This window comes from Marmota flaviventris, chromosome 6, assembly GCF_047511675.1.
Source record: "Marmota flaviventris isolate mMarFla1 chromosome 6, mMarFla1.hap1, whole genome shotgun sequence".
In the NCBI taxonomy this organism is placed as follows: Eukaryota; Metazoa; Chordata; class Mammalia; order Rodentia; family Sciuridae; genus Marmota; species Marmota flaviventris.
This window is the reverse complement of record NC_092503.1, coordinates 131,207,845-131,231,214: the sequence shown is the minus strand read 5'-3', so window position 1 is coordinate 131,231,214 and position 23,370 is coordinate 131,207,845.

Here is a 23,370-nt window from a genome sequence, read left to right as displayed (position 1 = left end):
AATGGAGTCCTAACCCTAATCTTAAAACTAACCCTGACCCTGTCTCATATCCTAACATTCACCCTAGCTCTAAACATAACGCTAACCTTAAACCGAAACCTAACAGTAAACCTAGCCCTAATTCGATTCCTAACTCAAACCCTAAAACTAACCCTGACCCTGATTCCTATCCTAAAAATAACTCTAGCACTAAATGTCACCCTAACCTTAAATCTAACACTAACACTAGAACTACCACTAACCCTAACCATAAGCTATCCCTAATTGTAACCCTGGTTCTTACATTACTTGTTGCCCTAACCCTACCCATACACTAACACAAAAACTATCCCTAATCCGAGCCCTACACCTACCTTTAACCCTAACCTGAACCCTAACCCTACCCCTAACACTAGCTCTAACCCTATCTCTAACCCTAAGCAAAACCCTATCCCTAATGGTAAACCTAGACCTATCCCTAATCCTCAGGCTAATCAAAACTCTCACCAATTAATAGTCCTAACCCTAGCCCTCATTCTAGCTCTAACCCTATCCCAAACCTTAACCCTAACCCTGACCTTTATACTGACCATAACACTAACATAGGTCTAAACCTGACCCTAATGCTAGTCCAAACCATAAAACTAGCCCTACCAGTAAACTTATACCTAAACTTGACCCTATCCCGAGCCCTAGACCTAAACCTAATTCTTAATCTAGCTTTAACTCTAGTTGTAGACCTAAACAAAAACCCAGCCTTAGCGCTAATAATAACCCTTAACTTAACAAAAAGAATAACCCTACCCCTAGACATAAACCTAGTTCCAATTCTGGCTTTAACCTTAACTCTAACTCTAAAGTTTACACTGACCCTGCATTTAACACTTAACCTATCTATAACCTGACCCTAACCAAAAACCTAAACCTAACACTAGAATAGCCATAACCCTAATCCTACAACTAGCCCTAATCCCAATCCTAGATCCTACATTACCCACAGCCTTAACTCTATGTCTTAATCTAACACAAAACCTAGAGAGAATTTTAGGCCTAAATCTAGCCCTAAGCATAACCCAACCTAAACCTAGCCCTAACCCTAACCCTGAACCTAAACCTAGACTTAGTCTTAAACCTTACTCAAAGCCTAACCCTTACCATAAATATAAACTTAAACCTATACCTTACTCTAAACCCTAACCCTAGCACTAACCCTAAACTTGAACTTATCCCTAAACCTAGCTCTAAACTTACACCTTACCTAACCCTACACCTAACTGTATTGATAACCGTGGCATTAACCCTAACCATAACCCTAATCGTAACCAGAAAACTAACAGTAGACCAAACCCTAAAACTAACACTTGACATAGCCCTAACCCTAGCTCAAAACCTAACCAGTGCCATAAACCTAAACATAACCCTAGCCTTAACATTAACCCTAAAAATAAATCTAACCCTAAACCTAAACCTAAAGCTACATCTAACCATATCCATTAACCTACCCTTATCCAAACCCTAACAATAACCCTAGCCCTAACCTTAGCCTTAACCCTAAACCCACCAAAATCCTGTCCCTAGACTTTAGGTTGAACCTAGTCCTCGACCGAGCCCTATCACTAACACTAGCTCAAAACCTATCCGTTATACTAAACATAACCCTAGCCCAAAACCTAACCTCAATCCTAGCCCTAATCCTAATTGTAACCATAGCCCAATTCCTAGTTCTAACTCTATCCATTATCCTAACCATAACCCTAAAACTAATGTTAAACCTAGACCTAACCTTAACCCTAACCCTAACTCTATTCCTAGCCCTGATTCTAATCTGAAGCCTCAGTCTAGTCCTAACATTTACTCAATCCCTGACCCATACCCTTAACCTAAATGTATGAAAATGATAAGCTTAACCCTAATCTTAACCCTAACCCTAACCCTAGCCCTAATCCTAAACTTAAACCTAGAATTAACTTTAGCTCTAACCCCACCCATTACCCAACCAAAACCATAAATGTCATGATAATGTTAGCCCTAACCCTAAACCTACTCTAACCCTAACTGTAAACCTAATCCTAGACCTAACCATAAACGTAATCCTTGCCGTAGTCCTAACCCTAGCTCAAACTATAACAATTGTGCTAAACTTAACACTAACCCTAGTCCTAAACCTAAACCTAAACCTAACCCTAACCCTAACCTGACATCTAAAACTGTTCATTACATTAACCCTAATGATAATTCTAATCCTAACCCTACACCTAATCCTAATCCTAACCCTATCCTTAGCACTAACCCTAGCTCAAACCCTAACCCATACACTAAACCTAACCCTAACCCTAAGTCTAGCCCTAATCCTAAACATAACCCTAGCCCTAACACTACCTCTAACCCTATCCATTGCCCTAATGATAACCATAAACATAATGCTAACCCTAGGCCTAACCCTAACCCTATCCCTTACCGTAAATCTAACCTGAGCCCTAAACCTAAACTGAAGCCTAAGCCTAACCTTATCCATTACCCTAACCCTAACTCAAACCTAATGCTAATGTGAGCCATAACCCTAAACCTCAACCTAACCCAAACCCAAAAGCTGACTCTGACTATTATAATACCCCTAGCTCTCAACTTGAACCTCAACCTAAACCTAACCTGACACTAGACCTAGCCATAAATCTTACCCAAAAACTATCCTAACCATAACCCTAGACCTGATATTAGTGCTAGCCCTAATTCTCACCATAACCCTAACCCAACCGCTAGCCCTCATCCTAGACACAAACCTAGTGTTGATCCTAACTTGAACCCTAACTCTAGCCCTATCCCTAATTTTATCCCTCTCCCTTTTTCTGAAACTTGCTATAACCTCATCCCTTCCCCCAAATCTAACCCTAACTCTAACTCTAGACTTAGCCCTTACACTAATCTTAGACCTGATCCTAGCCCTAATTTAACCCTAACCCTACCACTAGCACTAAGACTAACTCTGACTCTCACCCTAGCCCTATTCCTAGATCTAACCCTATCCCTTACCATAACCCTAACACTTGCCCTAACCATAGTCCTAACGGTAGCCCTAGCCCTAACCCTAGAACTAACCATAAATCTAAGTCCAACACTAACCCTAAGCCTAAACCTCACACTCACACTAGCCCTAACAATAACACTAATCCTAAAACTAGCCCTAATCTAGTTCAAGACCTAAAACAAAACCAAGCCATAACCCTAACCCTAACCCTTAACCTGAACAAAAACATAACCCTACACCTTGCCGCAGTCTGGCTGGGCACAAATCACGAGCCACTGAAGCAGGAACAAACTTTATTTTTGAACTCCACCAAAACACTTCACACACGTTCCTGGGCACTCCTCCCAAATGGCACGCGGCCAGTCCAGGAACCACCAGCCGGAAATATCCTCCGGAAAATCCCTCCTCCTGCACTTCCCCAACCAATGGGAACTCTCCAGGAATCCCCGGGAATCCCCATGAGAACTGCAAAGTAGCCGCGGAGGCAGATAGTAATGCCTCACCTGTCAATCAATACTATTGGCAAAATACCAGGGGCCATTCCGACTCAGCTGTGGCTCTCAGCAATACCTAGCCCTAACCTTAGCCCTAATTTTAGTCCTAACTTAACCCTAAAACTAACCTTGAGCCTGACTCTGACATTACACTAACCCTAGCTCTACCATCACACTAAAAGTATACCTAACCCTAAAACTAGGTCTAGCCCTAACCATAACCCTAATAGTAGCCCTCATCATAACTCTAGTTCTTACATTAGCCATAGCCTTAATCATAGCCCTAACCTAACCCAAAACCTAGCCCTACACTGAGCCCTACATCTCGTTATAACCCTAAACCGAACATTAGCCCTAACCCTAAAACTGGCCCTAACCCTAAACCTAACACTAGAATTAATCTTAACCATAATCCTAGCCCTAACTCTAGCTCTAACCCTATCCATTACCCTAAACATAACCCGAACCCTAATGCTAACTCTAGCACTAAACTTAACCCTAATCCTAAACCTAGACCTGACACGACCCTAACCATCACCCTAGCCCTAAACATAGCTCAAACTCTAATACTTAACCTTAACCTAACCCTAACACTAACCCTAGGCCTAACCCCAACCCTAAACCTAGCCCTAATCCTAACCATAACCCTAGCCCTAAACCTATCGATTATTCTAAACATAAGCCTAACCCTAATGTAGCTCTAAACATAGCTCTAAACCCACCCATTGCCCTAACCCTAACTATAAACGTCATGATAACACTAGCCCTAACCCTAAACCTACTCTAACCTTAACTCTAATCTTAACCCTATTCCTAACCCTAAACGTACTCTAACCCTAATTGTAAACCTAACCCTAGACCTAAGCGTAAACCTAACCCTTGCTGTAGTCCGAATCCTAGCTCAAAACCTAACAGTTACACTAAACCTAACACTAACCCTAATCCTAAACCTAAATCTAACCCTATCCATTTAGGCCTAACCATAAATCTATCACTAACACTAACCTTATACTTACCTAAACCTAACCTGAACACTAAACCTATCCCTATCCATTACTCTTACCCTAACCCTAACCCTAACCCTAATGCTAATTCGAGCTCTAAAACTAAACCAAAACCTAACCCAAACTCTGAACAAGACACTGATTCTAATAACACTCATAGCTCTAAACCTGACCCTTACCCTAAATATAAGCCTTACACTAGACCTAGCCATTAAACTAACCCTAACAGTATCCCTAACCGTAACTATAGACCTGGCATTTCACTCTACCTAATTCTTGCCTTAAACCTAACACAAACCTGAGCCCTAATCCTAGCCCTAAAACTAGCCTTAATCCTAACCTGAACCCTATCCCTAGCCCAAGCCCTAATTTAAACCCCCGCCCTAGTTCTGAACCTAGGTATAACCACATCCCTTCCCCTAACCCTAACTAACCCTAAAGTGACACTAACACTAACACTAGCCCTAACACTAGGCCTAATCCTAACATTAACTATAGCTCTAATCCTAGCCCTAATTTATTACTAACTGTAACTCTAACTTTAAGCCTAGCCCTAAGACTAACCCTAACTCTATCCCTAGACATATTTCTAGTACCAACCTTATCTATTGCCTGACCCTAACACTAGCCCTAACCTTAGTCCTAACCCTAGCCCTAGTCCTAACTTTAGTCCTAACCCTAGCCCTAGTCCTAAATCTAAAACTAACCCTAACTCTAAATCTAACCCTAATTCTAAACCTAAACCTCACCCTAACACTAGCCCTAACATTAATTCTAATTTTAAAACTAGCCCTAACCCTACCCAAAGCCCTCAGACAAAACTGAGCTGTAGCCCTAATCCTAACCCTTAACCTAAACCAAATCCTAATGCTATACTTAGTAATAACCATATCCCTACAACTAATACTGACCCTGTCTCTGACCCTAAAAATACCTCTAAACATCACCCTAACCCTAAACTTAACCCAAACACTAGACCTAGCCCTAATCCTAACATTAAAACTATCCCTAAACATAAAGCTAGTTGTTACATTAGCCATAGCCCTAACCAAAACACAAAACCTAGCCCTAAACTGAGCCTCAACCCTAGCTTTAACCCTAACCCTAACACTAACACTAACCCAAACCATAGCTCTAAACCTAGTCCTTACCCTAAGCCAAACTCTCACCCGAATGCTACCCTAGTTCTAACCCTAATCCTTAGCTTACCCCAAACCCTAACTCTATTACTTGTCCTAACCCTAGCCCTCTTTCTTTCTCTAACCCTAACCCAAAGCCTAAGCCTAACCCTTACCCTTATTCTTAACCTAACACTAACCCTAGGTCAAAGCCTGACCTAAACACTAAACCGAACCCTAACACTAACCCTACCAGTAAACCAATAATTAAACTTAACCATAACACTAGCACTAGACCTGAACTTAATCCTAAATATAGCTATAACTCTAGCCCTAGCCCTAAACAAAAACCTAGCCCTAGCCTTAAAATAACCATTAACCTAATGCAAAGACTAAATTACCCCTAGACCTAACCCTAGTTCTAATTCTGGCCCTAATCATAAAACCAATACTAAACTGAACACTAACGCTTACCCTAACACAAACCCTATCTCTAAACCTTATCCTAACCCAAAACATAAACCGAACACTAGACATATCTATAACCCTAATCCCCAAAAAACTAGCCATAACCATAACCCTAACTCTTACATTATCCATAGCCCTAACACTAGCCATAAACCTCACAAAAAACCTAGTCTAATTCAAGACCTAAACCTAGTACTAAGAATAACCCTAATCCTAATCCCAGCCCAAACCCTAAACCTAATGCTTGCCCTAGCCCTAACCCTAGCTCATACTCTAACCCTTACCTTAAATATAACCATAGCTCTAACCCTAATCCTAGCCCTATCCCTAATCCTAACTGTAACCATAGCCCAGTCCTAGCTCTAACTTTATCCATTGACTTAAACATAGCCCTAACCCTAATGCTAACCCTAGCCCTAACACTAACCCTAACCATAACCCTATCCCTAACCCTAACCCTAACCATAGCCCTGATTCTAATCCTAACCCTTGCCCTAGCCCTAACCCTAACTCAAACCCTAACACTTACCCTAAACCTAACCCTAACACTAACCCTAGGAGTAAACCAAACCCTAGCCCTAATCCTAACCTTAACCTAAGCCCTAACACTAGCACTAAACCTATCCATTACTCTGAACATAAGCCTAAACCCAATGCTAACCCTAGGCCTAACCCTAACCCTATACCTAACACTAACCTTGTACTTTACTCTAAATATAACCTTAACTGTAAACCTAACTCTATCCATTACTCTAACCCTAACCCTAATCCTAATGCATATTTGAACACTAAACTTAAAACTTAACTCAAACTAAACCCTAACCCAGACTCTGACCCTAATAATAACCTAGCTCTATACCTGACCCCTACCCTAAACCTAACCCTTACACTATACCTAGCCATAAATCTATCCCTAACACTATCCCTAACCATGACCCTAGACCTGACATTTGCCCTAGCCTTAAAACTAGCCCTAACCCTAACACAAAACCAAGCCTCATCCTAGCCCTAAACCTATACTTAATCCTAACCTGAACACTCACCCTCGCCCTAGCCCTAATTATAACCCTCGCCCTAGCACTGATCCTAGCTATATAACCCCATCCCTTCACCTAAAACGAACCCTAACCTTGGCCCTAACCATAGGCCTAACCTTAAAACTTTTCAAAGCACTAATCCTAACCCTCTTTGAACCCTAAACTTAATCCTACCCCTAACCCTAGCCCTAAAACTAACTGTAACTCATACCCTAGCCCTATTTCAATTTATATCCCTATTTGTTACCCTATACCTCACAATAGCCCTAACCTTAGCCCTAACCCTAGCCATAACACTAACCCTAGATCTAACATTAACTCTAAATCTAATCCTAATCTTAAGCCTAAACCTCATTCTACCATTATCTCTAACACTATTATTAATCCCAAAACTAGCCCTAATGCAAGTCCTAGCCCTAAAAAAAAAAGAGCCATTGCTCTAACCCGAAACCTTAACCTAAACCAAACCCTAACCCATGACTAGCCATAACCTGAGCTCTATTCGAGTCCTAGGCCTAAAACTAACCTTCACCCTGACTCATATCCAAACACAAACCCAGCTCTAAATATGACCCTAACCCTAAAACTAATGCTAACACTAGACCTAGCCAAAACCTTAACCCTAAAACTAACACTAATCGTAACCCTAGTTCTTACATTGGCCTTAGAAAAACCCTAGCCCTAACTCTAACACAAAAATAGCCCTAATCTAAGCTCTAACACTAGATTTAACACTAACCCTAACCCTAAAACTAGCCCTAAACCTAACCCTATTCCTAGCCCTAAACCTAGCTCTAATCCTTTCCATTACCCTAAGCCAAACCCTATACGTAATGCTAACTCTAGTCCTAATTCTAATCCTTAGACAAACCCAAACAATAACCGTATTACTAATCCTAACACTAGCCCTCATTCTACATTTAACCCTAATCCAAAACCTCACCCTAACCTTCACCCTTATTCTGACCCTAACAATAATTATAGGTCTAAACCTGACCCTAAACCGAAATCAAAACCCGAAACTAGCCCTACCAGTAAACTTATACCTAAACCTAAACCTAACACTAGCCCTAGACCAAAACCTAATCCTAAATCTAGCTATAACTCTAGCCCTTGACCTAAACACAAACTTAGTCCTAGCCCTAACAATAACCCTTATTCTAAACCAAACACTAACCCTACCACTAGGCCTAACCCTAGTCCTATTCTGGCTTTCACCCTAACCCTAATTTTAACCTGAACACTGGCCCTGACACTAACATTAAACCTAGCTATAAACCTGACCCTAACCCAAAACCTAAACCTAACACTAGAACTAGCCATAACCCTAACCCTAAACTACCTCTAATCAGAATCCTAGATCTTACATTACACAAACACTAAACCTAGGCCTATACCTAACCAAAATCTTAACCCTACTTGAGGCCTAAACCTACCCTAAGCATAACTCTTACCCTAACCCTAACCTTAGTCCTAACCCTAACCCTAACCCCCACCTTATTTCTAATCCTAGCTCAATGCCTAACCCTTAGCCTAAACATAACCCTGGAACTATCCCTAAACATAACCCTAACCATAGCACTAATTCGAACCTTAAACCTAGACTTAATACTAGCTCTAACCCTAGCCATTACCCTAACTCTAACCCTAACATTAATGATAACCCTATCCCTAACCCTAACCAAAAACCTAACCCAAACCAAAAACCTAACCCTAAACCTAAAACTTGTCATAGCCTTAATCCTACTCAAACTCTAACACTTACCCTAAAACCAACAGTAAACCTAGTCCTAAAACTAAACTTAAAATGAAACCTAACCTTAACCATAAAGCTAAACTTACATCTAACCCAATCTATTACCCTAAATCTAATTCTAACCCTAATGAAAACCCAAGCCCTAACCCTAAACCTATCCCTGAAAACAACACTAAACCTAACCCTGTCCTAGACCTAACTCTACCTCAAAATCTAACCTTTACCCTAAATCTAACCATAACACTACACTGTTAGGGTTAATATCCCTAACCCAAATCCTAACCTAACTCTAGCCCTAACCATAGCTCCAACCCTATATATTATCCTTATGATAACCCAAATCCTGATGCTAACCCTAGGCATAACCCTAACCCTTTTGCTAACCCTAAAGCTCTCCATTGCCCAAAACCTACCCTGAAACCTAAACCTAAGCCAATTAATTACCCTTACCCTAAATCTAACCCGAATGCTCATTTGAGCCCAGTCACTCAACCTTAACCTAAAAGAAACCCTAACCCTGATCCTGACCATAAAAATACACCTAGCTCTAAAACCTGACCCTTACCCTAAGCCTAACATTACACTAGAACTAGACACAAACCTAATCCTAAATTTACCTCAAACTTTAACACTAGACCTGATATTAGACTTAGTCCTAATTCTAGACCTAACCCTACAATAAACCCTAGCCCTCATCCTAGCCCTAAACCTATCCTTAATCATAACCATAACCCTAACCCCAGCCCTAATCCTAATGCTAACCCTCATCCTACCTCTAAACCTACCTATAACACCATACCTTACCCTAAAATTAACTATAACCCTAGCCCTAACACTAGGCCTAATCTGAAGATTAATCCTAAGTCTAACTTAGCTCTATCCATAAAACTAACCAAAACACTAGGCCTAAGACTAACTCTAACTCTCACCCTAGCCTTAGCCCTAGTTCTAACCCTATTTGTTACCATAACCATAAACCTAGGCCTAAGGCTTGCCCAATAGTTAGACCTAGTCCTAATACTAGATATAACACTAAACACAAATCTAACCCTAACCCAAAATATAAGCCTAACACTAACACTAGCCCTAACCCTCATGGTAATCTTATAACTAGCCCAAACCCTAAGCCTAGGACTAAAACAAAACTGAGCAACAGACCTAACACTAAACCTTAACTTAAACCAAACCCTAACACTAGACATAGACATAAACCTAGCCCTAACTCAAGTCCTAACCCTAACCTTAAAACTTACCCTGACCCTGACTCATATTCTAACAATAACCATAGCTCTAAAGACTACCCTAAACTTAAACCAAGCCCTAACAGTAACCCTAGACCTAATTCAAATCATAACCCTAACTTTAAAGCTAACCCTTACCTGGAATGATATCCTAACAGTCAACTTAGCTCTAAACACAGCCCTCACATAAACCGAACACTAACAGTAACTCTAGCCTTTATTTGACTCCTAACCCTAACCCTAAAACTAACCCTGATGCTGACTCATATCCTAACAATAACCCTACCTCTAAATATTACCCTAACTTTAAACCTAAACCCAACACTAGACCTACCCCTAACCCTAATTTTAAAAATAACCCTAATTGTAACCCTGGCTCTTACATTAGCCAATTCCCAATCTAGCCCTAACCCTAACACAAAAACCAGCCCTAATCCGATCTATAAACCTATATTTAACCCTTACCCTACCCATAACTCTAGCATTAACACTAGCTCTAATGCTATCCCTTAACCTAAGAAAAACCCTAACCCTAAAGGTAGCCCTAGACCTATCTCTAATCCTTAGACTAACCAAAACCCTAACCCTAGTAATAGTCCTAACCCTAGCCCTCATTCTAGCTCTAACCCTATCCCAAACCCTAATGCTAACCCTGACCCTTATTCTGACCCTAACATTAACCCTAGGTCTAAAACACTAAACCTAGACCAAACCCTAACACTAGCCCTAGACCTAAACCAAACCATAAATCTAGCCTTAACTCTAGCCCTAGATCTAAACATAAACCTAGCCCTAGCCCTAACAATAATCCTTAACCTAACTCAAACATTAACCCTTCCCCTAGACCTAAACTTAGTCCTAATTCTGGCTGAAACCCTAACTCTAACCCAAACACTGACCCTGCCTTTAGAGTAAACCTATCTCTAAATCTGACCCGATCTGAAAATCTAAACCTAACACTAGACCTAGCCATAACCCTAACCCTACAATTAGCCCTCAACATAACCCTAGTTCTTACATTACCCATAACCCTAACTCCAGGCCTAAACCTAACACAAAACTTGGGGTAATCCTAGGCCTAAATCAAGCCTTAAGCATAACCCTAACCCTGACCTTAGGCCTAACCCTCGCCTTAGTCCCAATCCTAGCTGAAAGCCTAAATATTACTCTAAACATAAACTTACACCTATCCCTCAATCTAACCCTAACCTTAGCCCTAATCCTAAACTTAACCCTAGCCCTAAACCTAGCTCTAAACCTACCCATTACTCTAAACCTAACCCTAACCTTATTGATAATCCTAGGCTTAATTCTAAACTTAAACCTAACTGGAAAACTAACCCTAGACCTAAACTTAAACATCACACTTGCCATAGACCGAAACATAGCTCAAACCCTAACTCTTACTATAAACCTAAACATAACCATAGCCCTAAATCTCAGTCTAAACCACAATCTAACATTAAACATAGCCCTAAATCTACATCTAATCGTATACATTACCCTAACCCAAAACCTTTCCCTAATGATGTCCCTAGCCCTAATCCTAACCTTAACCCTATGAATACTAAAATATTATCCCTAGAAGTAACACTAAACCTAACCCTCACCCTAGCCCTAAACCTAGCTCAAAAACCTAACACTTATGCTAAACATAAACGTAAGCCTAAACTGAGTTTTAACCTTAACCCTAACCAAAATTCAAGACCTACTCTTAACCATAAACCTAGCCCTAAACTTAGCTCTAATCCTATCCATTACACAAACCATAACTCTTACCCTAATGCAATCCCTAGGCCTAACCTTAACCCTATCGCTAACCCTAACTATCAATTACCCTAAACCTAATGTAACCTCTTAACCAAACCCTATCATTACCCTAACCCACACCATAATGCTAATTCAAGCCCTAACCCTAAACCCTAACATCAACCAAACTCTAACAATGACCCTGGTGCTAATAAATCACTTAGCTCTAAAAGTGACTTTTACACTAAACCTAACCCTTACACTAGACGTAGCCATAAACCTAATCCAAAAACTATCCCCAGCCGTAAGCTTAGACATGACATTAGCCATAGCCCTAATTCTAGCCTTAAACCTAACACAAACTCCAGCCTTCATTATAGCCCTGAACCTAGCCTTAATCCTAACTCTAAACCTAACTTTAGGCCTAACCCAAAAACTAACCCTAGCCCTAATCTTAGCCCCAATTTAGTCCTATTCCTAACCCTAGCCCTAACCCTAGCCCTATGACTAATTCTAACTCTCACCGTAGACTCATTCTTAGTTCTAACCCTATCCCTTATCAGAACCGTAATCCAAGCCCTAACCCTAGCCCTAACTCTAGCCCTATAATTAGCTCTAGCCCTAACTTGGATCTAATTTTAACTCTAAATCAAACCCTAACCCTAACACTAAATCTAAATCTAACTTTAACCCTAGCCCTAAAACAAAACCGAGCCATAGCCCTAACCCTAACCCTAAACCTAAACCAAACCCTAACCCTAACCCTAACATTAGCTCTAATTCTAGTTTTAAGTTGAAAACTAGAATTAACACTGACCCTGACTCTAACCATAATTCTAACCCTAAACCCAAACTTAACACGAGACCTACCACTAACCCTAACCATAAATTTAACACTAATTGTAACCATGGTACTTACATAAGCCTTACTCCTAACCCTAGCACTAACTTATCCCAAAACCTAGCCCTAATCCAAGCCCTAACCCGAGTTTTAACCCTAACCTTAATCCTAAGTCTTGCCCTAATCAAAACCATAACCCTAGCCCAAAACCTAATTCTAAACCTATAGATTGCCGTACCGATGACCCTAGGCCTAAACCTAACCCTATCCCTAATCCTAAACCTATGCATTATTTTAAACCAAACCTAAACCCTAAACCTCAACCTATAATTACACTAACACTAACCATAACGCTAATTCCAGCCCTAACTTTAAACCTCAACCTATCACAAACTTCTAACCCAGAACTTGACTCTAATAATACCCCTAGCTCTAAACCTGACCCTAACCCTAAACCTAACCCTTATATTACCTGTAGCCATAAACATAATCTTAAAACTATCTTTTACCATAATCCTAGATCTGATATTAGCCCTAGCCCTAATCCTAATCCCAAACCTAAAAAGAACCATAGCCCTCATCCTAACCCCAAACCTAGCCTTAATCATAACCCTAACCCTAACCATAGCTGTAACCCTAATTCTAACCCTCACCCTATCTCTAAACCTAGCTATAACACCATTACTTACCCTAAACTTAACCCTATCCCTAATGTTAGGCCGAAGGTGAACACTAACCCTAGCCCTAATCCTAGACCTATTTTAACCCTATCCCTAACCCTAACCCTAACCCTAGCCGTAAGAGTAACTCTAACTCTCACACTAGCCCTATCCCTACTTCTAACCCTGTTCATTACCATAATCCTAACACTAGCCCTAACTCTAGCCCTAAACCTAGCCATAACCATTGCCTAATCCTTAGTCCTACCGTAGATCTAACCCTAACTCTGAATCTAACCCTAACCGTAAGCCTAAGCCTAACATTAACACTAGCCCTAGTCCTACTGCTAATCAAAAAACTAGCCATAAACATGACCCATGCAGTAAAACTAACCCGAGAAATAGCCCTAAACTTAAACCTTAACATAAACTAAACATTAACACTACACCTAGACCTAATCCTAGCCCTAATTCGAGTCCTAAACTTAACCTTAATACTAACCCTAACTCTTACTCATATTCTAACACTCACCGTAGCTCTAAACACCACCCTAACCTTAAACTGAACCCCTACAGTAACCGTAGCCTTAATTCGAGTCCTAACCCTAACCCTAAAACTAAACCTGACCCTGAATATTAACCTAACACTAGCACTAGCTCCAAATTTCACCCTAACCTTAAACCTAATCCTAACACTAGAGGTTTAACCACTAACCATAACCCAAAAACTAACCTAAAAGACCTAGTTCTTACATTAGCCATTGCTCTAACTCTAGCCATATCCCTAACACAATAACTGGCCCTAATCTGAACCCTAAACCTAGCTTTAACCCTAACCCTAGCCCTAACCTTAGCTCTAACCCTATCCCTTACCCTATGCCAAACCCTAGGCCTAATGCTAATCCTAATCCTAATCCTAATCCTTAACCTAACCAAAACCCTAACCCTATTATTAGTCCTAACCCTAGTCCTCATTCTAGCTCTAAACATATCCCAAACCCCAACCCTAACCCTGACCATTATTCTGACCTTAACATTAATCATGGGTCTAAACCTGAACCTAACCCTAAACCGAAACCTAACACTAGCCCTTCTGGTAAGCTTATACCTAAACCTAACCCTAACACTAGCCTTAGACCTAAACCTAATCCTAAATTCTCCATAACTCTAGCCCTAGATTTAAAGAAAAACCTAGCCCTAACCCTAACAATAACACTTAGCCTAAAGCCAAACACTAATCCTTCCCTTAGACTTAACCCTAGTCCTGATTTTGGATTTCATATTAACCATAATCCTAAACTGAACACTGACCCTGACACTAACAGTAACACTAGCTCTAAACATCACCGTAACCCTAAACCTAACCCTAAAACTATACTTAGCTGTAACATTAAACCTAAAACTAGCCCTAATCATAACAAAGTTCTTACATTTGCCATAGCCCTAACCTATTGCAAAACCTAGCCCTAAACAAAGCCCTACCCTAGTTTTAACCCTAAAGCTAACCATAACCCTAGCCTTAGCCCTAAGCCTAAACCTAAGCCTAACCCTAGACCTAATCCTACGCATAACACTAGCCCTATCACAGGCTCTAACTCTATCAATAACCCTAAAACTAACCCTAAAACTAACTCTAACTGTAAACCTATCCCTAATCCTTACACCCTAATTCTATCAGTAACACTCACCCTGAATCAAACCTAAAATGCAAACATAACTCTAACCCAAATCATAAAACTAGCATAAACCCTAACCCTAACCTAAACCTAAATCTAAACCTCACAGTAACACTATCCGTAACCCTAACACTTACCCTAATCCTAACCCTAACCTTAACACTAACCCTAATACTAGACCTAAACCTAACCCTAATGCTAACCCTAACATTAACCCTAACACTTCTGCTACCCTAAGCCGAAACCTATTTCTATCCCTAACCCTAACCCTATACATTACCCTACACCTAACCTGAACTCTAAACCCTAAAACTATCATTAATCTAATTCTAAACGTAATGATAACTCGAGCCTTAAACCTAAACCTTAATCTAATAAAAACCCTAAATCTGACCCTGACCCTAATAATACCCATAGCTCTAAACCTGTCCCTAACAAGAAAACTGACCCTTATAATCGACCTAGGTATAAACCTAGCCTTAAAACTCTCTCTAACTGTAACCCTAGTCCTGACATTAGCCCTAGGTCTAATCCTAACACAAAACTTAGCCCACATCCTAGCCATAAACCTCACCTTAATCATAAACCTATCCCTAACCATAACCCTAATTCTAATCCTCACCCTAGTCCTAAAAGTAGCTATAATCCCATCCCTTAACTTAAACCTAACCCTAACCCTAATGCTAACACTAACCCTAGCCCTAAACCTAGGCCTAACAGAAACACTAACCCTAGTCCTTATCTCTAATTTAGCCCTATCCCTAACCCAACCCTAACCCTAGCTCTAAGACTAACTCAAAATCTCACCCTAGCCTTATACCTAATTCTAAACCTATCCCTTACCATGACCCTAAACATAGCCCTAAACTTAGCCCCTAATCCTAGCCTTATCCTTACCCATAGCTCAAAGCCTAGATCTAAACCTAACTCTAAATCTACCGTAAACCTAAGCCTAAACCTCACACTAACACTAGCCCTAATCCTAACATTAATCCTAAAACTACCCCTAACTCCACCCTTAGCCCTAAAACAAAAACCAAATCATAACCCTAACCCTAATACTTAACCTAAACCAAACCCTAACCCTACACCTAGACCTAATCCTATCTCTAATTCTAGTCCTAAAACTAATCTGAAAACTAATCTGGACCCTGACTCTGACCCTAACATTAAACTTAGCTCTAAACAGCATCATAACTGTAAACTTAACCCTAACACTAGACGTAGCCCTAACACTAACCCTATCACTAGCTCTAATCATAACACTACTTCCTACATTAGACATAGCCTTAACCCTAGCCCTAACTAACTAAAAACCTAGCCTGAATCCGAGTTGTAAACCTAGTTTTTCTATATATTTATTTTTTTAGTTTTCTGTGGACACAACATCTTTATTTTATTGGTATGTGGTGCTGAGGATCAAACCCAGCGCCCCATGCATGCCAGGTGTGCACGCTACTTCTTGAGCCACATCCCCAGCTCCTAAACCTATCTTTAACCATAAATGTAAACCTAACCCTAACCCAAACAAAAGCCCTAATTCTATACATAACACTACCCCTAATCTTAGGTCTAACCCTATCCATTACCCTAATGATAACCCAACCCTTATGCTAACCTAGGCCTAACCATAATCCTATGCATTACACTAAACCACACCTAAACCCTAAACCTAACCCTTTCATTACCTTAACCCTAAACCTAATGATAATTCAAGGCCTAAACCTAAACCCTAACCTAACCCAAACCCTCACCTTGATCCTGACCCTAATAATAACCCTAGCTCTAAAACTGACCCTTAGTATAAACCTAACCCCTACACTGGAATAAGCCATGAACTAACACTAAATTTATCCCTAACTTTAACTCTAGACCTTACATTAGCCCTATCCCTAATACTAGCCCTAACCCTAACACAAACATTAGCCCTCATCCTAGTGTTAATCATAACCCTAAACCTAACCCTAGCCCTAACCAAAACACTAACCCTTGCCCTAGCCCTCAACCTAGCTATAACCCAATACCTTAACCTAAACATAACCCTAACTCTAACCCTAACCCAAGGCCTAATCCTAACACTAACACTAGCCCTAATTTATCCCTATCCCTAACCCTACCCCTAAGCCTAGCACTAAGATTAACTCTAACTCTCATACTAGCCCTATCACTAGTTCTAACCCTATCCCTTACCATAATCCTAAATCTAACCCAAACCCTAGTCCTAACCCTTGCCCTATCCTTAGCCCTAGCCCTAACCATAGATCAAAACCTAACTCTAAATCTAACCCTAACCCAAAGTCTAACTCTAACCATTATAAATACATTTATATTTAGACTCTGTGTCTACAGATGTTGGCTTCAATTTTTATTTAGGATATAGTCATTAGTTTCATAAAAGGCATACCATTTCTGGTGGTGTATAGAGAACTGAGGGTCAGGGGTAGGATGGTATGCTAAGAACGAAAGGAGTGAGGGTATATAATTAATCAAACTTAGCAAATTTGGAGGAGAACTCTAATGAATAGGGGGGGATTTATGGAAGAAGGTATAAATTCAAACTCCTTATCTGTATTCATAAAATTACCCTATGTATAAATAGTAAAATTTAGGAGGCTGAAAGTTGGATAGAGGGAGTAAGAAAAAAATAACAAGGAAAGAAAGAAAGAGAGAGAAAAAGAAAATAAGAGCAAATAAAGGGGTGGTGAGGTGGGCCTATGCAATTCCTCTGTATTATACTATTCTAGTGATTCAGTTCTTAAAGTCCAATTTCATGGAAAGTTCTTGGTTTCACATATGTTGTGGTTGTGAGGACCAGAGAGGGAAGGGTAGAGGAGACTGGATGACAAGAGCAAGAAAAGAAAAGTAAGAAAGAAAAAAAAATGTCTCTCAGAACTCTGTTTTCTTTTCTTGCAATAGGTGGAGTCATCGATTCCTAGATTGAGTCTCTGTGCTCAGGGTGGTGGAGGTGGCCAGGGTGAGAGGGCTTGAGCTTCTAACTAGAGCCTCCCTACTGTTAGTCTCTGAATTGGAAACCAGGTGCCTGTACAGTGGCTGGTCCACATTGATTGATACACCTCCCAAAAGCTTGTGAGAAAAATCTTGAGTTATCACAGCTGGAGTAATGGGAGTTATAAACCAACCAGAAACTGCACAGCTGAGCCTTCCATCTGTGACGAGAGCACCCATGGGGCCCTATTTTTTTTTTTTCAAATTTCTATGATACTGGACAGGATTCATCTTTTACTTAGCCTTACTATTCTCCACAGGTTTGGGCCTTCTCGGTTCAATGGTTCGCTGTCAGGGACAGTTTGTATTTTAAGGTTTCCCTTCATCATGGCTTATTGATGTGAATAAAAATTGAAATTTCCCTTCATCATAACTTATTGATGTGAATGAAAATTGAGCTGGAAATCAGACAGGGTTGGCAGGAGGTGCTTGAATCTTCACACAATCAGTTCTCAATGGGAACTCTCTGATTTCTTTCTTTTAAAGGTAGGCTAAAAATGAAGTAGGCAAAAGAAACTGTATCTGAGAGATCTTAAAGAGAAAACAGAGAAACATGTATCTACTGAAATACGTCTCTCAACAATTTGATCAGATTTCTTTGATACTGTACAGTATTTATATTTTAGGTTGCTCCACTAGGATCCCCAAGGTTGGCACTTCTAGGATCAATGTTTCTCTAAACAGGTAAGGGTTAGTGTTATGGTTAGGGTTACGGCAAGATTTAGAGCTAGTGTTAGGGTTAGAGTTTGTTTTGTTCAAATTTCTTTGATACTGGGAATATTTATCTTTTACCTAGCCTTACTATGTGCCCCAGTTTTGGGCCTTCTCAGTTCAGTGGTTCACTGTTGGAAAGAGTTTGTTTTTAAGGTCTCACTACATTTTGACATATATTGGTAAATCAAATGGAGTTGGAAATCAGAGGGTTGGTGCTAGCTGGTTGAAAAAACTTCACATACTCTATCAGTTGTCTGTGGGCACTCTCTGGTTTCTTCCTTGTAAAAGTAGCCATAAGGTGAAGCATGCAAAACAACTTTATCCAAGAGCACTTTAGGAGAAAACTGTGCAATATGCATGTACTGAAATACCTCCCCCAATTATTTGGTCAGATTTCTTTGATACTGTGCAGGATTCTTCTGTAAGCTTGGCCCACTAGTCTCCCCAAGTTAAAAACATTTATGATCAAAGGTTCTCTTAACAGGTTAGGCTTAGTGTTAGAGTTAGGGCAAGTGTTAGAACTAGTGTTAGGGTTAGAGTTACTTTTTAAAACTTTTTTGATACTGGGCAGGATTTATCTTTTTCCTATTTTTAGTATGCTTCCCATGTTTGGGCTTCCTAGGTAAATGGGTTTGCTTTCAGGACCAGTTTTAATTTTCATGTTTCACTTCAGTTTGCCCTGTACAGGTGAATGGAAATGGAGCTGGACTCAAACAGGGTTTGTGCTAGCTGCTTGAAACTTCACACACTCAATCAGTTGTCAGTGCACATTCTCTCATTTGTTTCTTGTGGTAGTATCCCAAAGATGTACTAGAAATAAATAGCTTTTTTCTGAGAGCACTTTAGGAGCAAGCTTCATTTTTTTTGCATGGATTCCTTTGATGTTGTACAGGATTCATCCTTTTCCTAGTCTTAGTAGGATCCCCAAGTTTGGGTTTTCAAGGTTTGCCAGTTCACTGTCAGGAACAGTTTGAATTTTTAGGTTTCACTTTATTATGGTTTATAGATGTGAATGATAATGGAGGTGGAAATCAAACAGAGTTAGTACTAGCTGCTTGAAACTTCACACACTCAATCAGCTCTCTGTGGGCACTCTCTGGTTGTTCCTTCTGAAAGTACCTTAAACTGAAGCATAAAAAAATAATTTATCGAAGAGCACATTAGGAGAAAACAGCGAAATATGCACATACTGAAATACCTCACTCAATTATTTGTTCAGAGTTCTTTGATATTGTGAAAGATTCATATGTTAGCCTACTCAACTTGGCTCCCCAAATGGGGAATTCTAGGATCAAAGGGACCTTAAAAAAGTTAAGGTTAGTGTTAGGGTTAGTGTTAGAACTATGATTAGACCTCATGTTAAGGTAAGAGTTTGTTTTGTTTTCAAATTTCTTTGATACTGTGCAGGATTCATCTTTTTCATATTTTGACTATACTCCAAATGCTTGGGCCTCTTACATAAAGGGTATGCTTTCAGGAATAGTTTCAATTTTCATGTTCCTCTTCTTTTTGCCCTATAGGTGTGAATGGAAATGAATCTGGAAATCGAACAGGATTTGGGCTAGCTGCTTGAAACTTCACACACTCCATCAATTTTCAGTGAGAAAAATATGGTGTTTGCCATGGAAGTAGCCCTAAGATGAAGTAGAAAAAACAAACAAACAAACAACAACAACAACAACAAAAAAAAAAACAGCTTTATCTCTGAGTGCTTTAGGAGCAAGCAGAATACCCATGTACTGAAAGAGCTTCACATTTTTTGGTTGGATTAATTTGATACTGTACAGGATTTATCCTTGTCCTAGCCTTGGTAGGCTCCCCAAGTTTGGGCCTTAAAAGTTCAATGGTTCAGTGTCAGGAACAGTTTGAATTTTTAGGTTTTACTTCATTATGACATATAGGTGTGAATGGCAATGGAGCTGGAAATTAAACATGGTTGGTGCTAGCTGTATGAAACTTCACACACTCCATCAGCTCTCTGTGGACACTCTTTGGTTTTTCTTTGTGAAAGTACTTTACGATGAAGCATGAAAAATAATTTATCCATGAGCACTTTAAGAAAAAAAAAAGGAAATATCAATGTACTGAAATATCTCCCCCAATTTTTCATGAAATTTCTTTGATACTGCCCAAGATTCATCTGTTATGTTGTACTGCTAGGCTCCAAACGTCTGGGACTTCTATGATCATAAGTACTCTAAACAGGTTAGAATGAGTTTAAGGTTGGGTTAGATCTAGTGTTAGAGTGAGTTTTGTTCAAATTCATTTGATACTTGGAATAATTCATCTTTTACCTAGCCTTACTATTTTCCCCAGTTTTGGGCCTTATCACTTCAATAGTTTGCTGTCACGGACAGTTTGTATTTTAAGGTTTCCTTCATTTTGAATTATATGGATAAATGGTATGCAACTTGAAAGCAAACAGGTTTGGTGTTCGCTGCTTATAACTGCACACAGTCAATCATTTCTATGTGGGCACTCTGATTTCTTCCTTGTGAAAATTTCCCAAAGCTGAAGCATGCAAAAACGTCTTTATCTGAAAGTACTGTAGGAGACAACAGGGAAATATACATATACTGAAATACCTCCCCAAATTATTTGGTCAGATTTCTTGATATTGCATAAGATTTATCTGTTAGATTGCCCCACTAGTCTCCCTTAATTTGGGACTTCTATGATAAAATGTTCTTAAAACAGATTAGGGTTAGGTTTATGGTTAGGGTAAACACTAGGTTTAAACCTAGTGTTAGAGTTAGAGTCAGTTTTGTTCATGTATCGTTGATACTGGGCAGAATTAATCTTTTACCTAGCCTCACATTGTTCCCTGGTTTGGGCCTTCTCGGTTCAATGGTTTGCTGTCAGGAACAGTAAGGATTCACTTTATTTTGAACTATTTTGTTTAAGAGAAATGGAGCAGAAAATCAAACAGTGTTGGTGCTAGCTGCTTGAAAATGCACACGCTCAATCAGTTCTCTGTGGGCACTCTCTGGTTTCTTCCTTTTGAATGTTGCCCTCAGGTGAAACATGCAAAGCAACTTTATCCCAGAGCACTTTTGGAGAAATCAAGGAAATATGCATGTACTGAAACACTTCCCCCAATTATTTGCTCAGATTTCTTTGATACTGTGCAGGATTCATCTGTTAGCTTACCCCACTAGGCTCCCTTAGTTTGGGACTTCTATTGTCAAGGTTCTCTAAACAGGTTAGGGTGAGCTGTAGGATTAGGATTAAGGATAGATCTATTGTTAGGTTTACAGTAGTTTTGTTCAAATTTCTTTGATTCTAGGCACGATTTATCTTTTACCTAGCCTTACTATATTCCCCAGGTTTGGGCCTTCTAGGTTCACTGGTTTGCTGTCAGTATTTCAGTTTTTATTTTAAGGTTTCACTTCATTTTGACCTATATGGTTAAGTAGAAATGGAGATGGAACAAAAACAGTTTTTTTTGCTAGCGGCTTGAAACTCCACACACTAAATCAGTTCTCTGTGAGGATGCTCTGGTTTTATCCTTGTGAAAGAATTCCAAAGATGAAGCATGCAAAAACAACACTATGCAAGAGCATTTTAGGAGGTAACAGGAAAATATGCATGTACTGAACTACCTCCCCCTATCATTTGGTTAGTATTCTTTGATACTGGGCATGATTCATCTGTTAGCTTGCCACACTAGGCTCCTCAACTTTGAGACTTCTATGATCAAAGGTTCTCTAAACAGGTTAGGGTTAGCCTTGTGGTTAGAGTTAGGTGTAGTGTTAGGGTTAGAGTTTGTCTTGTTCATATTTCTTTGATACTGGGCAAGATATATTTTTACCTAGCCTTACTATGTTCCCCAGGGTTCGGCCTCCTTGGATCAATCCTTTGCTGACAAGAACAATTTGTATTTCATGGATTCACTTCATTTGACCTACATGGGTAAATGGACATATGGCTGGAAATCAAATAGTTTGGTGCTAACTGCTTGAACCTTCACATACCCAATCAGTTCTTTGTGGGCATTCTCTGGTTTGTTCCTTGTGAAGTTAGTAATAAGCTGAAGCATGAAATAAAAATTTATCTGAGAACACTTTAGGAGAAAACAGGGAAATATGCATGTACTGAAATAGCTCCCCCCAATTATTTTGTCAGATTTCTTTGAAACTGCCCATGATTCATCTGTAAGCTTGGCCCACTAGAATCCCCAATTTTGAGACTTCTATGATCAAAGGTTCTCTAAACAGATTAGGTTTAGGGTTAGACTCAGTGTTAGGACTAGGTTTAGACCTGGCCTTAGGGTTAGAGTTATTTATTTATTTATTTATTTTTATTTCTATGATACTGGGATAGATACTGGGCAGGGTTCAATTTTTTCCTGTTTTTACTATACTCCAAATGTTTGGGCCTCCTACGTAAATGTGTTTTCTCTTAGGAACAGTTTCAATTTTCATGTTTCTCTTCTTTTTGCCCTATAGGAGTGAATGGAAATGAATCTGTAAATCAAATAGGGTTTGTGCTAGCTGCTTGAAACTTCACACACTCAATCAGTTCTCAGTGAGCAGTCTCCGGTTTGTTTACTGTGAAGTATCCCTAAGCTAAAGTAGAAAGAAACAGCTTTATCTCTGAGTGC